This window comes from Gopherus evgoodei, chromosome 3 (genome assembly GCF_007399415.2).
Source record: "Gopherus evgoodei ecotype Sinaloan lineage chromosome 3, rGopEvg1_v1.p, whole genome shotgun sequence".
Taxonomy (NCBI): Eukaryota; Metazoa; Chordata; order Testudines; family Testudinidae; genus Gopherus; species Gopherus evgoodei.
In genome coordinates, this window is record NC_044324.1 from 24,638,904 (window position 1) to 24,659,714 (window position 20,811).

Consider the following 20,811-nt stretch of genomic DNA (forward strand, 5'->3'; position numbering starts at 1 on the left):
GCAGCAGGATCCAAGTACAGAGGGACTTAGTGTGGGGGTAAAAGGGTGCGGGAGGGTGGGGGTGGGCGGTCTGAGTGCAGGCAGCTCAGTGGGGGATCTGGATGCACAGGGAGGTGCCAGGTGCAGGGGCAATGGAAGTCTGCAGGGGGGGCCAAGTGAAAGTGGTTGGAGCTCAGCGGCGAGGTGGAGTCTGTGTGCAGGGGAGCTGGGGTGGTTGTACTTAAAGTACTGCACAGGATCTTTTCAGGGAGAATAAGGCATGAATGTGGCATCAATCAACACTGTATCATATGCATATGATCTGTATTACACTCATGCACTCACATACACACACACACACACAAACATACACTGTCTTGTTGTTGTTGTTACCAACTAGTTGCTCCCCTTAACTTCACTGGCCGGGTGAGTAAGATGGGGTGAGGTGAAGCTGGGCTTCTGCGGATCTGGATCAATGCTCCGATGATGACAAGACCTGGGGTCCTCTACAAGACACCTCACATTTATAGCAGCTTCCCTCTCATGCAAAGCTGTACCAGATTCAAAATCTGTGTCTGTGTCAGTTGGTCCTTTGTGCTGCTTCCTTCTGGGTGTTGCCCCACTGCTATTCAAAGAGGGTGTTTCCAAAAGAAGATGCTTGCTTCTAACCCCCCACCCCACCCCGCAGGCCGTCAATATGTCTGCTATTCTTTAGTGAGCCCACTTGACAAGTTTTATTGTCCTTGGGTCTGGCTTCTGTCCCCTCTCCAATTGTCTGGCTCTAGCTGTCTGGAGGTGCTTGCCTTCCACGCCTTGCTCATTCACACCTCATTCATTCAACATGGCAGTTGATTAAGGGGAGGGGGGGGAGATCTCTTATTCTACTCCTAGCAAAAAGACATTTTTCTTCTACTTTAACTATCCTTAGGGGCTATGACATTTTACCAAGGCTTAACACAAAATTTTCTATAAGTTTTTCTACATAGGGGTCTGATACAAAGTTCCTATATCAAAGGACTTGATAAAAAATGTATGAAAATAGCTTAATACAGGGTTATATGAAGAGGCATAATACAAAATCATATGAAAGTTAGAGATTATATATGGATAGGCTTAATACAAGGTTATACAGAGAGGCATAATACATAATCATATGAAAGTTAGAGGTTATATATGGATAGGCTTAATACAAGGTTATATTGAGAGGCATGATACAAAATCATATGAAAGTTAGAAGTTATATATGGATAGGCTTAATACAAGGTTATATAGAGAGGCATAATACAAAATCATATGAAAGTTAGAGGTTATATATGGATAGGCTTAATACAAGGTTATATAGAGAGGCATAATACAAAGTCATATGAAAGTTATGTGAAGATGCTTAATACAGAGATTTATTTACAGGGTTCATTTGTGTAGGGGTGTAGGTGGTTGGGGCTCAGTGGGTAGCGTGTCTGGGGAGGGCTCATCGGGGTGGTAGACATGCAGGGGAGGTGGGGCAAACAGCCCAACATGAACAGAGTCCTTTTACTGTTCCCTTACAAAAATTCCCCTGTTTCAACCAGGTGACCATGAATGATATCACTGTCCTGAGGCTATCACAGAAAGACATAGACCGAATGTTGCTTGAATGTGACCAAAACCCAGGACCATTCGCTGCCATTTTTTGTGCTACAATGATTCCAGACTACTTACTACTGGCTTGGCATGGTAAAGTGTCCTACCATGGAGGATGAAATAAGGCAGCCTCCCCCAGAAACCTTCTGCAAAGGCTTTCAGAGTGCCTTCAGGAGAGCTTCATGGAGATGTCCCTGGAGGATTCCCGCTCCATCCCCAGACACGTTAACAGACTTTTCCAGTAACTGTACTGGCCGCGAATGCATCCCAAGTCTTCAGGGCAAATCAAACATTAAACACTATTGCTTTAAAACCCTGTAGTGTAGTTACAAATGTGCACTCACCAGATGGCCTTCTCCGCCTTCAGGGTCAGGGATCCCGCCTTGGGAGGGTATTGGCTCCAGGGTGATGAAAAGGTCCTGGCTGCTGGGGAGAACAGATTCACCGCTTGTCTACTGTGCATCTCCTCCTCCTCCTAACTTCCTCATCCACAAAATCCTCCTCTGTGTTGCATGAGACTCCCCACTTGCAGGTGTCCATGGACAGGGGTGGAGTAGTGGTAGGGTCCCCCCTAGGATGCCATGCAGCTGATCATAGAAATGGCATGTATGGGGCTCTGACACAGAGTGACCGTTTGCCTCCTTTGTCTTTTGGTAGGCTTGCCTCAGCTCCTTGACTTTCACGCTGCACTGCTGTGTGTCCCTGTTGTAGCCTCTGTCCATCATGCCCTGTGTGATTTTGGCATATATATTAGCATTTCTTCTTTTTGATCGGAGTTCTGTGTGCATAGATTCTTCTCCCCATACAGAAATCAGATCCAGTGTCTCCTGTTTGCTCCACGCTGGAGCTCATCTGCGATTCTGGGGGGACTGCATGTCACCTGTGCCGCTGAGCTCGCCACGCTGACCAAACAGGAAATGAAATTAAAAAGTTCCCAGGTCTTTTCCTGTGTACCTGGCTGGGAATCGGAGTTGAAAGTGCTGTCCAGAGTAGTCACATTGGAGAACTCTGGGATAGCTCCCGGAGGCCAATAACATCAATTTGCTTCCGCACTACCCCAAATTCGGCCCAGCAAGGTCGATTTTAGCGCTACTCCCCTTGTCGGGGAGTACAGAAGTCGATTTTAAGAGCCCTTTAGTCGACGGAACGGGGTTGCTTGTTTAGCTGCATTCATTATAAAATCGACCTAACATGGCTAAATTCGACCTAACCCTGTAGTGTAGACTAGGGCTCAGGAAGCGTACATGGGAATAGCACAAGGTGTAGGGACAAAAATCAGGAAAGCCAGGGAAAGAATAAGTTACAGTTAGCAAGGAATGTTAGAAACAACAAGAAGGGGTACTTCAACTACATCAGACAAAAAAAGGGATTGTGTGGGTCCACTGTTCAATGGAGAAGGTAAGCTGGTAACAGAAGATAAGAAGGTGGAACTGCTCACTGCCTACTTTGCTTCAATTTTATCACAAAAAATAATATGTGAGCAGATGACGAGCAAAGTTATCACAGACAAAGAGGAAGGGATGCAGATCAAGATAAGTAAAGAACGCATCAGAGATCTTCTGACCAATTTGAATTAATTCTAGGTGGCAGGGCCTGATGCTGTTCACTCAAGGTACTGAAGAAATTAGCTGAAGAAATCTTGGAGCCACTGGCAATAATATTTGTAAATTCATGGATGACATGGGAGAGGTCCCAGAAGCAGGTGTGACTCCAGGCACCAGCACGCCAAGCGCATGCCTGGGGCAGCAAGCCATGGGGGATGCTCTGCCGGTCGCCACAAGGGCGGCAGACAGGTTGCCTTTGGAGACATGCTGCCGAATCCGCGGGACCGGGGACCTCCTGCAGGCAAGCCGCCGAAGGCAGCCTGCCTGCCGTGCTTGGGGCGGCAAAATACCTAGAGCTGCCCCTGCCCAGAAGACTGGAGAAGGGCAAATGTGGTGCCCATCTTTAAAAAGGGGTAAATGGAGGAGCTGGGGAATTATAGATCTGTCAGCCTGACTTTGATACCTAGAGAGCTACTAGAGCTTTGTATAAAACATTCAATTTGCAGATACTTGGAGGACGAAGACGTAATTACTAGCAGTCAGCATGGATTACTAAGAGTAAATCGTGCCAAACCAGCTTACTTTCCTTCTTTGACAAGGTAACTGGTTTTGTGGATAGCCGGGATGTGGTAGACATAATATACCTAGACTTCAGCAAGGTTTTTGACACAGTGCCACATGACATTCGATAAGTAAGCTGAAGAAATGGAGGGGAAGAGCTTCAAGGGGGATTCCACAGGCATCTGTCTGGGACCACTGTTGTTTGACATCTTTGTTAATGACCTGGATGTCGGAAGAGAGAGCAAACTGAACAAGTCTACAGGTGACACAACACTTTGGTGATAGAGTTGAGATTCAGAGGGATCTTGATAAATTGGAGAACTGGGCTATAGGCAACAAAATGAAATTAAACAAAGACAAATGTAAGGTGCTACACTGAGGGTATGTCTACATCTACAATTTTGCAGCGCTGGTTGTTGCAGCTGTATTAGTACAGCTGTATAGGGCCAGCGCTGCAGAGTGGCCACACTTACAGCAACCAGCGCTGCAAGTGGTGTTAGATGTGGCCATGCTGCAGCGCTGTTGGGCGGCTTGCAGGGGGGTTCGGGGAATGCGAGAGCAAACCGCGGGGAAGGAGACCTGCTTGCTGGGGGGTTCGGGGAATGCGAGAGCAAACCGCGGGGAAGCAGGTCTCCTTCCCCGCGGTGTGCTCTCGCGTTCCCCGAACCCCCCTGCAAGCAGGTCTCCTTCCCCGCGGTTTGCTCTCGCGTTCCCCGAACCCCCCTGCAAGCAGGTCTCCTTCCCCGCGGTTTGCTCACGCGTTCCCCGAACCCCCCTGCAAGTAGGTCTCCTTCCCCGCGGTTTGCTCCGGTGTTCCCCGAACCCCTCCCCCCGCAAGCAGGTCTCCTTCTCCGCGGTTTGCTCTCGCGTTCTCCGAACCCCCCCGCAAGCAGGTCTCCTTCCCCGCGGTTTGCAGGGGGGTTCGGGGAACGCGAGAGCACACCGCGAGGAAAGAGACCTGCTTCCCCGCGGTTTGCTCTCGCATTCCCCGAACCCCCCTGAAAACCGCGGGGAAGAAGACCTGCTTGTGGGGGGCGGGGGGGTTCGGGGAACGCGAGAGCAAACCGCGGGGAAGGAGACCTGCTTGCGGGAGGGTTCGGGGAACGCGAGAGCACACCGCGGGGAAGGAGACCTGCTTGATTACCAGAGAGGCTTCCTCAGGTATGCTGGGATACCTGCTTATTCCACGGAGATCAAGAAAAACGCTGGTGAGTGTCTACACCTGATGACCAGCACTGGATCACCAGCGCTGGATCCTCTACACCCGAGGTTTGACCGGGTGTACGGCCAGCGCTGCAAACAGGGAGTTGCAGCACTGGTAATGCCCTGCAGATGTGTACACCTCCTAAGTTGCAGCGCTGTAACCCCCTCACCAGCGCTGCAACTTTGTGGTGTAGACAAGGCCTGAGGGAAGAAAAAACAAATGCACAAATACAGAATGGGGGATAACTAGCTTGGCAGCAGCACTGCTGAGAAGGATCTGGGAGTAGTGGAATATCAACCTCAACATGAGTCAGCAATGTGATGCTGTTGAAAGAAAGAAAAAAAAGAAAGAAAGAAAAAACCCACAAAGAAAACCCCCCTGCAAATGCAATTTTAGATTGCATTAACAGAGGCATAGCATGCAACTCATAGGAGGTGATAGTACTGCTCTGCTCAGTGTTAGTTAGGCCTCAGCTGGAGTGCTGTGTCCAATTTTGGTCACCAAGGTATAGAAAGGATGTAGAGAAGCTGGAAAGGATCCAGAGGCGAGTGACAAAGGGATGAATTCCAAGCCATATGAGCGAAGGCTGAAGAAACTAGGTATGTTTAGTTTGGAAAAGAGATTAAGGGAGGACATGATAGGAGTCTTCAAATACTTGAAAGTCCACCATTAAAAAAAAAGGGGAGAAAACTTTTCTCTTTTGCCACAGAGGGCAGGATAAGAGGCAACGGGCTCAAACTACAGCATAGCAGATTTAGATTCAATCTCAGGAAAAGCTTCCTAACGGTAAAAATAGTAGGACAATGGAACAGACTGCCTAGGGAGTTTTGACAACCTCCTGTAAAGGAGCTTCCAAAAAGAAGGCTGGATGGCCATCTGTCTTTGATGGTTTAGACACAACAAATCCTGCATCTTGGCAAGGGGTTAGACTAGGTGACTATTACAGTCCCTTCTAACCCTATGATTTTATGACCATCCCCCCGTTTACATAGGCATACCCTTACTATCATGAGTAGCCCCATGATCACATAAACTACACCACTGAAATTCAGCTGCCTGTGCAGTGAAAGGCAGCAGACATCAAGTGCACAGCTCCTGGCATGTAGAAAGATATTTGGGCTAAGAACATTCACTGGGGAAATCCTTACATTTTAGTAATTGTACCATGAGATCTCTAATATGCGCACAGCACAGCGTGGCCTAAGCTTTGCAACGACTCTAGGTATATCTCCTTCTGCAGGCTGAAGGGCTGTGTTAAATTTGCTCTGAGTTGAACCTGTGTTTGCAAAGAGTCCAGTTATTGTGTACCTGAGGTGTAGACCATTAATCCAATCCCTCCTTCCAAAGAGAATGTTAAAGAAAACAAAAGCCAAGGGCCAAATACTGGAGTCTTTCCTCAGTTCTTACTCTGACAAAACTCCTATTCAAGTCAATGGGAGCTTTCCCTGTACAAGTGTAACCCACCGGGGAATGTGTGTTCCAGGTCCCCTTTTGCCTGACACATGGAGAATAGGAGTTGTTTCAGGTGCCAATTTTTAGAATTTAGCCTGAAATATTTCTAGCTTAGGGTTACTGCTAGCCTGCATAAAATCAGTCGACTGCAGCCAAAACACCATCTTTTTTAACTAACAGCCCACTATTATGTGCACCTTTTCATCACACAAAAGGCCAATAAATCTCCATTAGAAACACAGTCTATGCACCTGTATTGTCACCTGTATTTTATAGAGCGTGTGTTCTTGGAATCTGAATGTACTGGCCTTTTCCCACAATGCAAAGCTGTTTGTATGCATAGGAGTTACTCCATCATCCGTACATGAAAGAAACTGGCAGTTCCTGCTATTTTCCACAATGCCCTGCTAATTTCAGACCTTAGGATCTCTTACATGGCATCCCTAACCTGGTAGATTCCCACAGTAGATATGGACCAGGGAGGCAGCCCCTTTATGGGTACATAAGGACTGTCATGAGAAATGAAGGGCTGACATGTAGCCCTGGAAGAGCCCCTGCTGCTGCTACATGCTGTCACAAAGATGGAACAGCAGTCTCCATCCCAGCAGCGGTTGCACATGTTTCCAAAGGGATGGAGCAGAGGTCTTAGTGGAACATGAAAAGCAAACCCCTACTGCTGCCTCTTATCAGATATCTGATATAGCCCTTCCCTATGTGACTTGTCTGCTCCCCAGCCCCTTGGCTTCCCAGCAGAGGATCCCGCAGGGTCTCAAGGGTGACTTTTTGTACAGGTCAGGCCTGAGATGCTGGAGTTTCCCACTGGGGGCTAGTCCAGGGCTGGGTGGCCTGCTAAGGCCTTTCTGTCTGACTGCTTGTTCCCCTGGTTGGGCTCTCCCTTGAGTCGAGTGGCCTCCTTGGTCTCAGGCAGTTGCTCGTGTGAGGCAGTCAGCGCCATCTCTGCCGCTAAATAATTCTCTGTCAGCTGGAGTGCATCCACTACAAACTCTGGCCAGCATTCAAGCGCTCAGTCCCTACCCCCAGCTGGACGTATGTGAGCAAGCTGCTCCACCATGCTGAGCTCAGACCTCCTAACTCCAGCCTGAGTCTCCTGCTTTAACCACGTCCAGCACAAGTCTCTTCATTTCTGGGTGACCATGTGGGATCAGGCTTCCCGGGGGTAATTCTTCCCTTGGAACCTCAGTGAGAAGGGCTCCACCATGATGCTGAGGTGGTTAAGTATGACTGCTTTCACCTGCATGTAGTTGGGCAAACACTGCATCCAGCCCTCAGCATGAGGTCTGTACTGGCCCTGTCACATGATACCAACATGCTGGCCCACTGGTCAGGGGACCACTAGGCTACCATCACGACTTGCTCAACCATCAAGAAAGCCGCTGGGTTGTCCTCAGGGCCCATCTTCGTGACTTTCACTGGCACTGATGGGGTGCCTGGGCCTACAGCTCCTGAAGGGGAACAGATCACAGAATGTTGGGGGTGGAAGGGACCTCAGGAGGTCATCTAGTCCAAACCCCTGCTCAAAGCAGGACCAATCCTCAGATTTTTACCCCAGTTCCCTAAATGGCCCACTCAAGGATTGAGCTCACAACCCTGGGTTTAGCAGGCCAATGCTCAAACCACTGAACTATCCCTCCCCTCAAAGTACTGGGGAGCATCAGGATTAGGCTTTCCCTTCCCTCAGGGAGAGATCTTCAAGCAGTTCCTGCCTTCCCTCAGCCCTTTCCTCAGGAACTGAGTGTTGAAGGTTTGTTCTTTACCTTGGTCTGCCCACAAGTGAGCTGTTCTGCTCCCTTTTAACACCTCATCCAGCCTGTGCATGTCTTCCAGGTGTGGCAGGGCGGGGCTGGCTGAGCTCAGAGCATCTGCTTAGCCCCGTGTTGTTCAGTGTAAGATCTGCATATCCCATCACAAGTGGATATATTTCAACATATTAGCAGCTTGATGTTTCTGACCCACTCAGTCAGCTGTGGCTTGGTAAATGAAATCACCATTGTCATTTTTAGGCTTTGTAGTCACCATTCTCCCACTGAGGTGAATGAGTTCACACTTCTTCTGCTGCCGTGGTTCTAGTCCAGTGATACTCAGACTGAGGCTCCCGAGCCTCATGTGGCTCTGCAATGTGTTTCCTGCGGCTCTTTGCTGCACAGGATATGAAACCACTGTGTGATTTAATTATGAACCAATCTAAGGCTATGTCTACACTTGCAGAGTTTTTGCGCTGTCAGTTTCAACGGTGATAGTGAACCGGTGAAAGAAAAGCACTGGTTTGTGTACTCACTTCCACAGGCGTCGGAGAGTGTTTCCATTTGTAGCACTTCCATTGCCCATGAGAGCAGCACACTGAGTGCAGCTATCCCACAGTGCAGCTCTCTCCATTTTGACAATAGGTGTTGTAGGAAGGGGTGGGGGTGATCGCAGGGCATCCTGGGTCCTTGCACAGCGTCCTCTCCCCAAACACTGATCAGCTCCAGTAGCTCAGCATTGCTCCAAGCAGGGGATCGTTGACTCCCTGGAACAGGCATTGTCACCTGGCCAGATAAGTGAGCACTTGCCAAGAAAATAGGAAGGGGAGTTTCAAAGTTCCCCAGGCTTTACAGGGGGAGGGGTGGATGTCTGTTTACCTGGTGTCAGAGCAGCAGAGTTTCACCGCAAAAAGTCATTGGCAAGTATAGACGCTCCCACAGTTTTTGTGCCAAAAAGGGACTTTTTCAGGTTTAAATAGAAAGTGTAAACATGCCCTAAGTTATTAACCAATCAGGATGCTTTTACTATGTTATCAACCAACTATAGTTGATAAAAATAATAATACTTGGTCAGTCATTTTGCTGTGAGAAATACTATATAAATGTTTCCCCTGTCATACTGTTTAAAGTGAATATATAGTACTATCGGAAATGAAACAATGAATTCACACTACTGTGGCTCTTTTGGGTAATGTTGATCGCTAATTTGGTTCCTGAATCAATGAGGTCTGAGTATCATTGTTCTAGTCTGTCTGCCTCTAGAATCAAGACAGCCCAGGCTACATTTCACAGGTTCTCTCTGCAACAAAAGAGATTTGAAAATGAATGACCAGATTTTCAGAGATTTTGAGCAGCCATAGCTGCCTTTCCGCTTAGATTCTGCGCAAAGCTGTGGTAGTTCTTATGGGAATTCATGCAGGAACCTTAAATAATCTCAGAATTAGCAGATTTCAATGGTAACTGCTCACAGTTCTCTTTGGCACTGATTTGCCAGTCACAAACGGTACCTAATGCTGCTGCTCAAAATTCAAGAGACGACAAACTAAAATCACAAATTCAGATAAACTTTTGGGCCACGTTCTTCAGCAGAAGAAAACCAGTGTACTCCCTGGCTGGTACAGTCACCAGACGAGGAGCCAGCCAGAAGGCAGTTGAAATGAAAGAAGATTTGAAATGTCTCATTGAAACTCATAGGAAAAACCTTGATCTCGTACATTGTTTAAAAACACTACAAGATGCAAGCCCCAGACAAGTAGATAACACCCCACCTTATGCCACGCAGCCCAGAGTTTGTAACCAGCTGAGAAGCCAGTACAGGCCTCAGACACTAGAAGATGCTTATGTTTCTAGAGTATCTATTTACCTTAGACACTATTAATCCTTTCAGCAGCACAGCAAGTACACACCCCTTGGTCATATCTGGAGCACCTAGCAGAAGATGAATGGTTAAGACATACACATTTCTGCTGAAGAAAACTGGGTTCAAATACTGTCTTATGTCACAACCAAGATGGGTTTGATGATCTTCACTACTAAAACCCTTTGGCTCTGGACTTATTTGGCTTGAATAAAGGACCAAAGCACAGCTTAAGACAAAGCTGTTTCAAAACTTGCACACAGCTATCTTAGGAAATGAAGAGAGCAGCAACAGATGACAACATTAGGTGCACAAGGATGAATTTGATCGAGGGCCTGTGGTGACAGTCTGCAAAAGAAGAGAAGGAACTAAGACTGCACAACAAGGACTCCTGTAGCTTCTGCTCCATCCCGTGGCAATAAAAAAAAAGGATAAGTTTGAAAACTGATGTGTCAAATCCTTTTGAGTTTAGTGGTCAGCTGTATGGAGGGCTTCCATTCTCTCCCCCAGCAGCAGCACAATAATGCAAATATTCCAAACTGGAACAGTTTACCTCTGTCTGAAAGCAATGGCTACCTAAAAGCTGCCTTCATGGTCAATTCAGCAGAAGTAGAACTAGCCCAGCCAAAGGTGACCCAGGTCCCATCCACAGTGGATCTCAAATTGAGTACAGGAGCTCAGTCAAGTTCTGCTATCAACTCCAGCCACGTACAAGTGAGGCTCCACAAGTGTAATTTGGGACAGAATTTGGCCTGTTGGGTTTAAAATTAGCTGACAGATATTGGGCTAGATTCATCCTGCTTTAGCTCTGCTGCTGCTGCGAACCAGGATGCAGGGCCAGGTAGTGGATTACAGTGGTTCCTCCCTATCTGAGGGAGGCCATTCCACCTCTCTACACCACCTAGCAGCACATACCATGCTAGTCCCCTGTCATTTGGCTAAGTGCCAGCAAAGAGTCTAGGGCCCTGGCCCTGTCAGGTGGGGCAGGGAAATTGTCAGTCTACAGCCCAGCTCTCTGGCTGGAGCAGACAACAAACACAGTCAGGCTCAAGCCCTCTGGGCAGGGCAGAGCAGGAGCAGTCTATAACCCATCTTGCTGGCTGGGGCAGACAACAAACACAGACAGGCCGTCCAGCCTAAGGTGGGTAGGCTGCCATCTCAGGGGTGGGTTTTGCAGCAGAGGGATCAGGGCCCACCCTATTCCACTGGGTCCAGCTCAGGGCCCTATCAGTGGCGAGTGATCCCACCACTGGGTCAGCAGGTCCGACTGAAACATGCTGACTGGTTTCAGCAACACAACCGGATGAATGTCTGGTTTCTGTGGGCTATCTACTACCCTTATCTGAACTATGGCCAAGTTATAAGCCTGTCAAAAACTGCAGTTTGCACATGCTCAGAGACGTGTTAGAATTTTTGGAGAATTCAGCTGCCAAACTCTATCTTCCCTGGGCATGGCCTGAGCAGGACTTACCCTGCAGCTGCTGCTCTGGGCAGCTCTGGCACTAGGCACAGCAACTGAGAGTAGAGACATTGTCTCTCTTGTGCTTCCAATGCTCCCCCTGTTGGAGCCTAAGCAGCCAGAAGTAGAACCAGAAGGAGGAAATAGTCTGACTGGAATGCAGAGGAGATAAGAACTGGACCTGGATGAGGGGGCATGCACCAGAGGGAATAGACTGAGACAAGGATTTGGTGGGGTGACAAGGATCTGGTGGGGTGACAGGCAGGGAAAGAAATGGAGGAGGAGGTGTAATTTGGTCTTATCTGGCCTGGTATCCGACTCTGCTGTTGCCTCAGTTTCCCCCTCTTGGGGTTCCCTAAAATTGTCCCTGACTCTTGTTCAAGTCAAATTATACCACTTACCGGGTTCTGTTTTTGCCAAAACCGTTCAGATGTCACCTTAAACCATAACAAGTATCCCCCTCGCACACATACACACACCACACAGCGGTTTCAGCCTCTTGTTAGGCTTAACGGTTCTTTCCTAAAAAACAAGTTTCTGCTGTTTTAGCATTTTCTCAAGCTTCGTCTTCTGAAATCTTCCACTTCTGTCCCTCACTGCAGGCAGCTCCGTCCAGGGTGGATAACTAGGCAGAGATGGAGCAGGACCCAATTCTCTTAAATGGTCAGCTCACCTCATGACAGGAGTAAACTGGGACTAGTGTGCAAGGAGATGGACATAAAGAGCTGGGCAGGGAGATGGGGGAAAACTACCCTGAGATCAGATGAAGAGTCAGGAGAGACTGGAACAGACAAGGAAACTGGAAGCTGGGCAGAGGGGAGACTGGGACTGAACAGGAAAAGAAACTGGGATGAGAAGCCAAGAAGGGGAGATATGGTAATCATATGGGAGATGTAATGGTTTTACAGCTTGCACCAGGTTATTATGTCCATTGAACACCCAAATATAATCCTGTTCATTCCTAGTAGGGAAAGTTACAAAGATATAATTGTAAGTGGCATGTTCAGAAATGTATCCAGATCCAGTATTTGGAGCTGAGGGAAAGGAGAGTGGCCCCGAATCATCTCTGATAATTATGTTGTGTAATCCAGTACAGGCCACCTTAGGACACAAGGGATAACTAACGTGCTCCATTGGGAGTACAACCCCCTTGCCATATGGTAATTGGGAAGGTGAAGATGCAAATAGTGATGCAGTGAAGGCAGAAATGTTCAATAGCTATTTCTGTGCTGTATTTGAAATGAAACAGGAGGAGGGGAGGTAGCATCTGCTAAAAATCAAACATTTTCAAATCACTAAGCCTGGATAACTTACCCCCAGGAGTCCCAAAGGAGCCAGCTGAGGAGATCTCTGATCCATTAATGTTAATTTTTAACAAATCACGGGAAAATGGGGACATGCTAAAGGACTGGAGGACTGCCAACTTAATTCCAATATTTTAAAAGGGTAAAAGGGGTGATTCGGGTAATTGCAGAGTGGTTAGCCTGACATTGATCTTGGGGAAAATAATGGAACAGTTAGTTCAGGCTCTATCAACAAGGAATTTGAGTCTAAAAATAAAATTAATACCAGTCAACGTGGTTTTATGAAAGGTGGGTCTTGTCAAACAAACTTATCTCTTTTTTGATAAGGTTACATATCTGGGTGGTAAAGATAACTGTTGATATAATATACAGTACTTGGATTTCTCAAAGGCATTTGACTTAGTGCCACACAATATTTTGATTAAAAACTTGTTTTATATGGAATTCACAGGCACTATTAGATGGATTTAAATGGCTTACAGGTAGATCTCAAAATGTAGTTGTTGGGGAGATATCAATGGCCATTTCCAGCGAGGTCTCCCCTTGGTCTAATGGTATTTAATACTTTTAATCAAGGTTCTAGAGCATATGAAATCTTTACTGGTAAAGTTTGCAGAAGACAAAGATTGGAGGAGGACAGTTACTGTTATGGAGTGATCTGAATCACCTGGGTTAAGGGCACAGCCCAACAAAATGCATTTTAACACAGCCAAATGCCTCTGAGGCCAAGAACACAGGTTATAGCTAAAGAACAGGAGATTCTGTCTTGGAAAAGCAGTGATTCAGGAGTCACACTAGATAACTATCTCAACCAGAGGTCTCAGTGCAATGTAAATTGTCTGTCCAGCCCAGCAGAGCAATGCTGGGGCAAAAAGGGCTAATGCGATCCTTGGATGTACAAAAAGGGGAATATCAAGTAGAAATGGGGAAATGATCATGCCTCTGTACACAGTATAGGTAAGACCACTATTAGAACAGTGCATTCAGTTCTGGTGTTTGCATTTTAAGAAGGATGTGGAATTACTGGAGAGAGTTCAAAAGGAGGTCCACAAAAATGATTCAGGGGCTGGAAAACAAATCTTACGATGTGAGGCTTAAGGAACTCAATTCATTCAGCTCCTCGAAGAGATGGCTGAACGGTAACTTGATCACTGCATGCAGGTACTGATGCGTGGAAAAGAGATCTGATAGTGGGGGACTTTCAACCTTCTTAGCAAAGGCATAACAAGATCCAGGGGCTGGAAATTGAAGTTAGATACATTCAGCATTGAAATAAGATGCAGTTTCTGAGCAGGGAGGGTGATTAAACATTGAAATAGTTTACCAGGGAGGTGATGGACTCACCATTGCTTGGAGTCCTAAAAAGGAGATTAGATAGCTGAAAGACATGCTTTAATCAAGCTTCTGAGAACAATTCTATGGCCTGTCTATACTGGAGATCAGACTAGATGATCACAGCGATGCCGTCTGGCTTTAGTCTGTGAAAAACAAATCCCCGTTATTAATGTACTCAGCCCAGCTCTTTGCTAATCACATTCCCTCTCCAGCTCTTTCTTAGACTGTAGATTCTCTGTGGGGATGCACAGCACCCACACATTAGCTTAGGCATGATTTAGAGCTGACTGGAATTTTTCCAGTGAAGCAAGTTTTAGTTGGAAAATGCCAAATTAGTAAAATGGAAATGTTTGGTGGAAGCGTCTCGGTTTCGACAAACTGTCAGACATCAAGAGAGCTCAGACTCATGTGGTCTGTGGCTCTGAGATAGCCCGACCATATGGTTTGCCACAGAATTGAGAACCCCAATGCTTGCAGGGTCTGTGGCTCTGGGACAGCCCCACTATGTGTGGACTGCCTCAGAGATGGGGATCCGCCTGAGCCTACCAGGTCGCTGGCTCTGGGACAGCCCTACTGTCCCTCCCAATTCTGCAACAAGGCACTCGAAAGCCATGGCTTTAGCTTGGGTTTAGCAGCTCAAGCTGGGGCCTGAGGGTTTCCAGGCTCCCGGCAATGGAGCTGGGATCCCTAGCTCCTAAGCTGCCAGGTTCCCAGCTCAGCCATGGCTCCCAGTGCTTCCAGGCCCCCAGCTGCCCGTCAGTCTGGCTGACAAGGAGCTGGGAGCCAGATATTAGCCTGGCGCTTTGGAGTTTGGGCTCCCAGGGTCAATTTGGTTTTAGAAATTGTCTAAACAAAGTGTTTTGATTTATTTGAAAGATTGTTTTTCTCCCCATTTCCCTTCTGTGGGAAATTTCAAAAATGATCATTTTGGTTCCAAAACCCAACTCAATTTTTTTTCTGAATTTTCCCCAGAACAAAAATACTGACATTCAACCAGCTCTAGTCAGAGCCTGTGTCCACTACTATAACATTAGGCATGTGAGGGCAATATTTGACCCACTCTTTACCTCCTTATTCTCTTGGCATTACATTGCATCACAATATTAACCTCAGGCATAGGAACGGCATTACTCAAACTGTTAAGGTGTTTATTGACGGGATGGATTGATTAATGTTATTTGTGCCTCCCATCCATCCATGTCACAGTGCAACAGCAGAATGTTTATGACCTATCTATGCGATAACAACATGCTGATTCTAGCAGAGGATGCAACTGCTACCTCCCCTCTCTGGCACAACACTGTGCCCTCTCCCACAAGAGCTCCTCCCCATGGGTGAGATTTAGCAACCCAGGGCATGAAGGTCTTGGCCAGCATACCCACGACTAGTTGGTTCATCTGCTGTTCTCGGAATGCTGTGCCCAAAATGAAAAACGGGGGTTAGAGTCATAATAGTAACAAAGATTAACAGAATCCAAGCTAGATGCCTCTGGTTGCTGTTACTGAGAAGAAAAATAAAACCTTACCTACAGCTTGTGTCCATGAGGTTGACAGTGATCAGGCAGGACATGGAGTGTGGAAGAGTGAGGAGATGTCTGTCTAGCCCTAATTTGTGAGACCTGGGTTCATGTCCCAGCTCTGCGAGACACTTCTTGTGTGACCTTGGGCAAGTTGCTTAGGGCCAGATTTTTAACGGTATTTGGGCACCTAAAGATACAGATAATTGCTTAGCGGGATTTTCAAAAGAACCTAAGAAGATTAGCTGTTTAAGGGCTTGACTACACAAGAGCACTCAGGAAAATTAATCCAAATTAGCTTTCAATGTGATTTAGTTAAACTGCATTAAACATCTTTGTGGACTCTCTTATTCAGAAGGAAAGGGGCCTTAATTCAGTTTAGCTTAATTCACTTCCAACATGCATTAAGCTAAACTGAATTAAGTTTACTTTAATTCAGAACAAGGTTATGTTTACACTTAAAACGCTACAGTGGCACAGTTGCAGCTGTGCTGCTGTAGTGCTTCAGTGCAGCTAATCACTACAGCAACAGGAGGGACCATCTTATTGCCGTAGTTATTCCATCTTCCCGAGAGGCGGTAGCTAGGTCAAAAGAAGGCTTCTTCCATCAACCTAACGCTGTCTATGCCAGGGATGAAGTCGGTTTAACAAAGTAACTCAGGGGTGTGGATTTTTCACACCCGAGTGATGTAGCTGGGTCAGCCTAACTTTGCAGATCAGCCCAAAAAGTGTCCACAAAGGGATTTAATTAAATTTAATGAATCCACTTGAAATTCACACCTTTAGTTTAATTCGGATTAACATTCTTCAATGTCCTCGTGGAAACAAGCCCTAAATTCCATTGACATCAATAGGAGTTAGGACCTGAAACTGAGGATGCACTTTTGAGAATCCCAGTAGGCGCCTATCTGCATCTTTAGGCAACTAAATACCTTTAAAAATCTGTAAAAAGCGACAAAGAGTCCTGTGGCACCTTATAGACTAACAGACATATTGGAGCATGAGCTTTCGTGGGTGAATACCCACTTCGTCAGATGGAAATTTCCAAAGGCAGGTATAATATGCTAGCAAGAATCAATCTAGACTGATTCTTGCCTGCATATTTATACCTGCCTCTGGAAATTTCCACCACATGTGTCTGATGAAGTGGGTTTCACCCATGAAAGCTTATGCTCCAATATGTCTGTTAGTCTGTAAAGTGCCACAGGACTCTTTGTCGCTTTTCATAGATCCAGACTAACACGGCTACCCTCTGATACTTTAAAAATCTGGCACTTAGGGCAGGTCTACATTTAAAATGCTGCAGCAGCATAGTTGTTGCCCTTCAATGGAGACGCTGCCTATACTGATGGGAGGTCTTCTCCCATTGGTATCAGTACCCTGAGAAGTGATAGCTGTGTTGACGGAAGAATTCTCCTGTCAAGCTAGCGCTGGCTACACTGCGGCTAGGTTGTTTTAACTGCATCACTCGGGGGTGTGGATTTTTCACCCCTGTGTGACGGTTATACCAACCTAACTTCCTAGTGTAGACTTGGCCTCAATCTCTCTGTGCCTGAGTTCTCTTTCTGTAAAAGTTAATAGCAGTCCTTAACTTGCAGGGATGCTGTGAAGACAAATATATTAAAGAGTGTGAGGTGTTTGGTTACTGTGGTAATGGGCACCATAAAAGTAGCTAAGCTAGACAGTACTGTAATGGAGTCTCAAGTTGATGACTTCCTTACCACTAGATGCCAGGAAAAGTGGTCTGTGACTTAATACACTTCTCCTGTATATCCTTGGCCAACAAATGCTTTTGAAAACTGGCTTCCTATTTTGCGGAGATACCATTACTATGTATATTACAGTAGCACCGAAAAGCCCCAGCTGAGGCTAGGAGGCCATTGTATGAAGCACTGTATGCAGTTAGAGATAGTCCCTGCCCTGAAGGGCTTACACTCTATAAAAGACAAGAGAGAACGATACTTTCTTTCTCCCCATTTTACAGGTGACGAGGTAAGGTGCAGGGAGATCAACGGACTTGCCTGAGGTCACCCAGGGAATCTGTGGCAGAGTTTGAATTGCACCCAGGTCACCTGAGTCCCACTCCAGTAACTTAACCACACAGCCACCCTTCCTTCTCAAACCTTAGAGCAGGGATCAGCATACTTTGGCACGCAGTCTATCAGGGAAATCCGCTGATGGGCTGAGACGGTTTGTTTACCTGCAGCATCCACAGGTTCAGCTGATCGCAGCTCCCACTGGGCCCAGTTTGCCGTTCCAGGCCAATGGGGGCTGCAGGAAGTGGCAGCCAGCACATCCCTCAGCCCACACCCCTTCCACAGCCCGCATTGGCCTGGAACGGCAAACGGCGGCCGGTGGCAGCTGCGATTGGCCAAACCTGCAGATGCTGCAGGTAAACAAACCGTCCTGGCCCGCCTGTGGATTTCCCTGAAGGGCTGCATGCCCAAGGTTGCAGATCCCTGCCTTAGAGTCTTATTCACAGAGCCATATTGCACAACTTCCCTGTGACGCTTTCACTTCTGGAACTCAAGCCAAAGACCTTGGCTTTTCCAGACAAGGGCTCTCATTCTTCCCCAACTTAAAACAATAGCCACACACAGGGTCCCACTCATGTTCCTTCCTAAGGACTCTTCAGCCCAGAGTATTTATTGTGGTGCTGACATTAAGAAAGTGAGCTCACTGCTTCCCAGCCTCAGGGGGACCAGCTGCTCCGCTCATCTCTTCCAGACAGAGCGGAGCCTCTCAGCACCACAGCTACAGAGCAGCCAGAGCGAGGTCCTTCCCCACCAAGGGTGATAACCACATGGGATAAGTGACTGAAGAAAAGACTGGGTATCTGGCTACAGCATAGTTTCAGCCGAGAAAGCAGGATGATGAGCCAAAAAGCCCCTAGGCACAGTGGTTCTCCAGCTCCTCCAGTCTGCCAACCTTTTCATAAGACATGGACCACTTCCCCTCCCCATCCCCCTGTGCTTTGGTTTCAAGATTTCTTGCTTTTCCCCAGCCTCAACGTTTCTCTCTGTCCTAGGATTTCTCACCCAGGTTCTTTGCCCCCAGGATATTCCTCACCATCTCCTATAGCCCTTTTCAGGGGTCACCAATGCCAGGCTACTGCTGTGGTCTGTTTCTGCTCTGCTTCCCCTGTCCCTGTACACCTCTCTGTAGCAAGGCTGGCTGTGACCCTGGAGACACTGGCCAGCCCTATGTGCACTACTGGGAGAAAGGCAGATCAGCTAAATGGTGCTTGAGCAGTTCTCTTGATGCAGCCAACAGAGTAATCCGTGATAAGTTGGCTAACAATGTGAGAAAATAGAATATGTCCATGGAGAATCCCAGAATTCTCAGCTTTAGCTTGTATGGGGAGATGTGTGGGCAGAGTATTTATTCTTCACCTTGCCTGATGGACATAGCTGAGCCTATACAATAGGACACACTTGGATACGGTGACATACTGGTTACAGTGGAGATGGGTCCAAGCTGTAAAATTCAGAGCTGGATTTCAACAAACTCAAAGGGTGGCAGCGTCCAGCTACAGGTGTTGGTTTTATCTATTTACAGAGATATATCTGGTCATGAAATTCTGATCTGGGCTCTGTATTTACAACCCCACTCCCAACTAACGTTCTGGAATGTTTGGATCTTGGAGCCTGGTTGTGGCCTGTGATCTTGTAGCCCTTAGTCATCTGGGTCTAGGCTTACTGGCGTCAAGGGATCTATTCACATCAGTGTCATGATTATATGGACTCAGCCTTTCTTAAATGGGAGGCTTTTAGTAAAAAGAAAACAGCACAGAGTTAAAAGTATATCCACACAGTCTGAGTTCTAGATTTGTGTCTGTGTTGTTTTCTAGGGACCACCCTCTATCTAGACTGCATATAGCACACAATAAGGATTGAGTAATATGGTGTAACAAAACATCATGATAGCTCAGTGGTTTGAGCATTGGCCTGCTAAACCTAGAGTTGTGAATTCAATCCTTGAGGAGGCCATTTGGGGAACTGGGGTAAAATTCTGAGAATGGTCCTACTTTGAGCAGGGGGTTGGACTGGGTCACAGTGGCTCTGGTCAGCACCACCGACCGGGCCATTAAAAGTTCTGTTGGTGGGGCTGCCTGGCTAAGGCAGGCTAGTCTCTTCCTGTTCTGACACTGCACTGCATCCCAGAAACGGCCAGGAGCAGGTGCCCCTCCTAGACGGAGGGGCCATGGGGCTCTGCACACTGCCTGAGCACCAGCACTGCACTCCCAGCCAGTGGAAGCTGGAGGGGGGAGTGGTTTCTGCAGGTGAGAGCTGCACAGAGCCGCTTGGCGCCTTCGCTGAGGTGCCAGACCTGCTACTGACCGCTTCCGGGTACAGTGTGGTTCGCTGTGCCAGGACAGGCAGGAAGCTTTCCTTAAGCACCTCTGCTGTGCTATTGACCGGGAGCTGCCTAAGGTAAGCTGGCACCCCAACCCCACTACGCAATCCTCTGCCCTAGCCCTGAGCCCCCCCCAAACCTGGAGCCCCTTCCTGCACCCCAAACCCCTCATTCCCAGCCCTATGCTGCAGCCCTCATCCCCACACCCGAACCCTCTGTTCCAGCCCTGAGTCCCTCCCATACTCAAAACCCCTCATCCCCAGCTCTGCTGGGTCAAGGGCATCAATTTTCTTCAACTGGGTTGCCAGAAAAAAAAAGTTTGAAAACCACTGCTCTAAACTCTAGCTAGCTGGCCAGCCAGGAAGCGTGAATTCAAGCTCAATTGCTGGTGCTGTAGCTAGTAATGCTGGAGTGGAGGGGGGGATGCAGCAGGTCGAGTTACAACTCAGGAGCTGCTAACCCAATCAGCGTGTGCAGCACCAGTCTTGTTTCACAGTGTGGGTTACTCTCAGTTGAGCTAGGCTAGCTTGCACAGAGTAATTTGAGTTACCTGCTGCAGTGAAGACAAGCCCTCTGTTTCTCTGTGCTTCAGTCCTGCATAAGCAAAAAGGGGGATATAGAACTTCCTTGCCTCACAGAGGTATTGTGAGGATAAATACGCTAAAGAGTTTGATGTTCTCAGATATTATTATCCAAGGTAGATTTGATGGAAAACCAAACCTAGGGGCCTGCATCTCTTTGGTCCTTGACAGTGATCTTATGGCATGAAAGGACCGTAGAGGAAGCAGACCTAGTCACTGGGGTATATTCCTAGCATAGGGGCTTCTGCAAAGAAAAAAAAGGCTAGTATAGCCAGCTAGCCT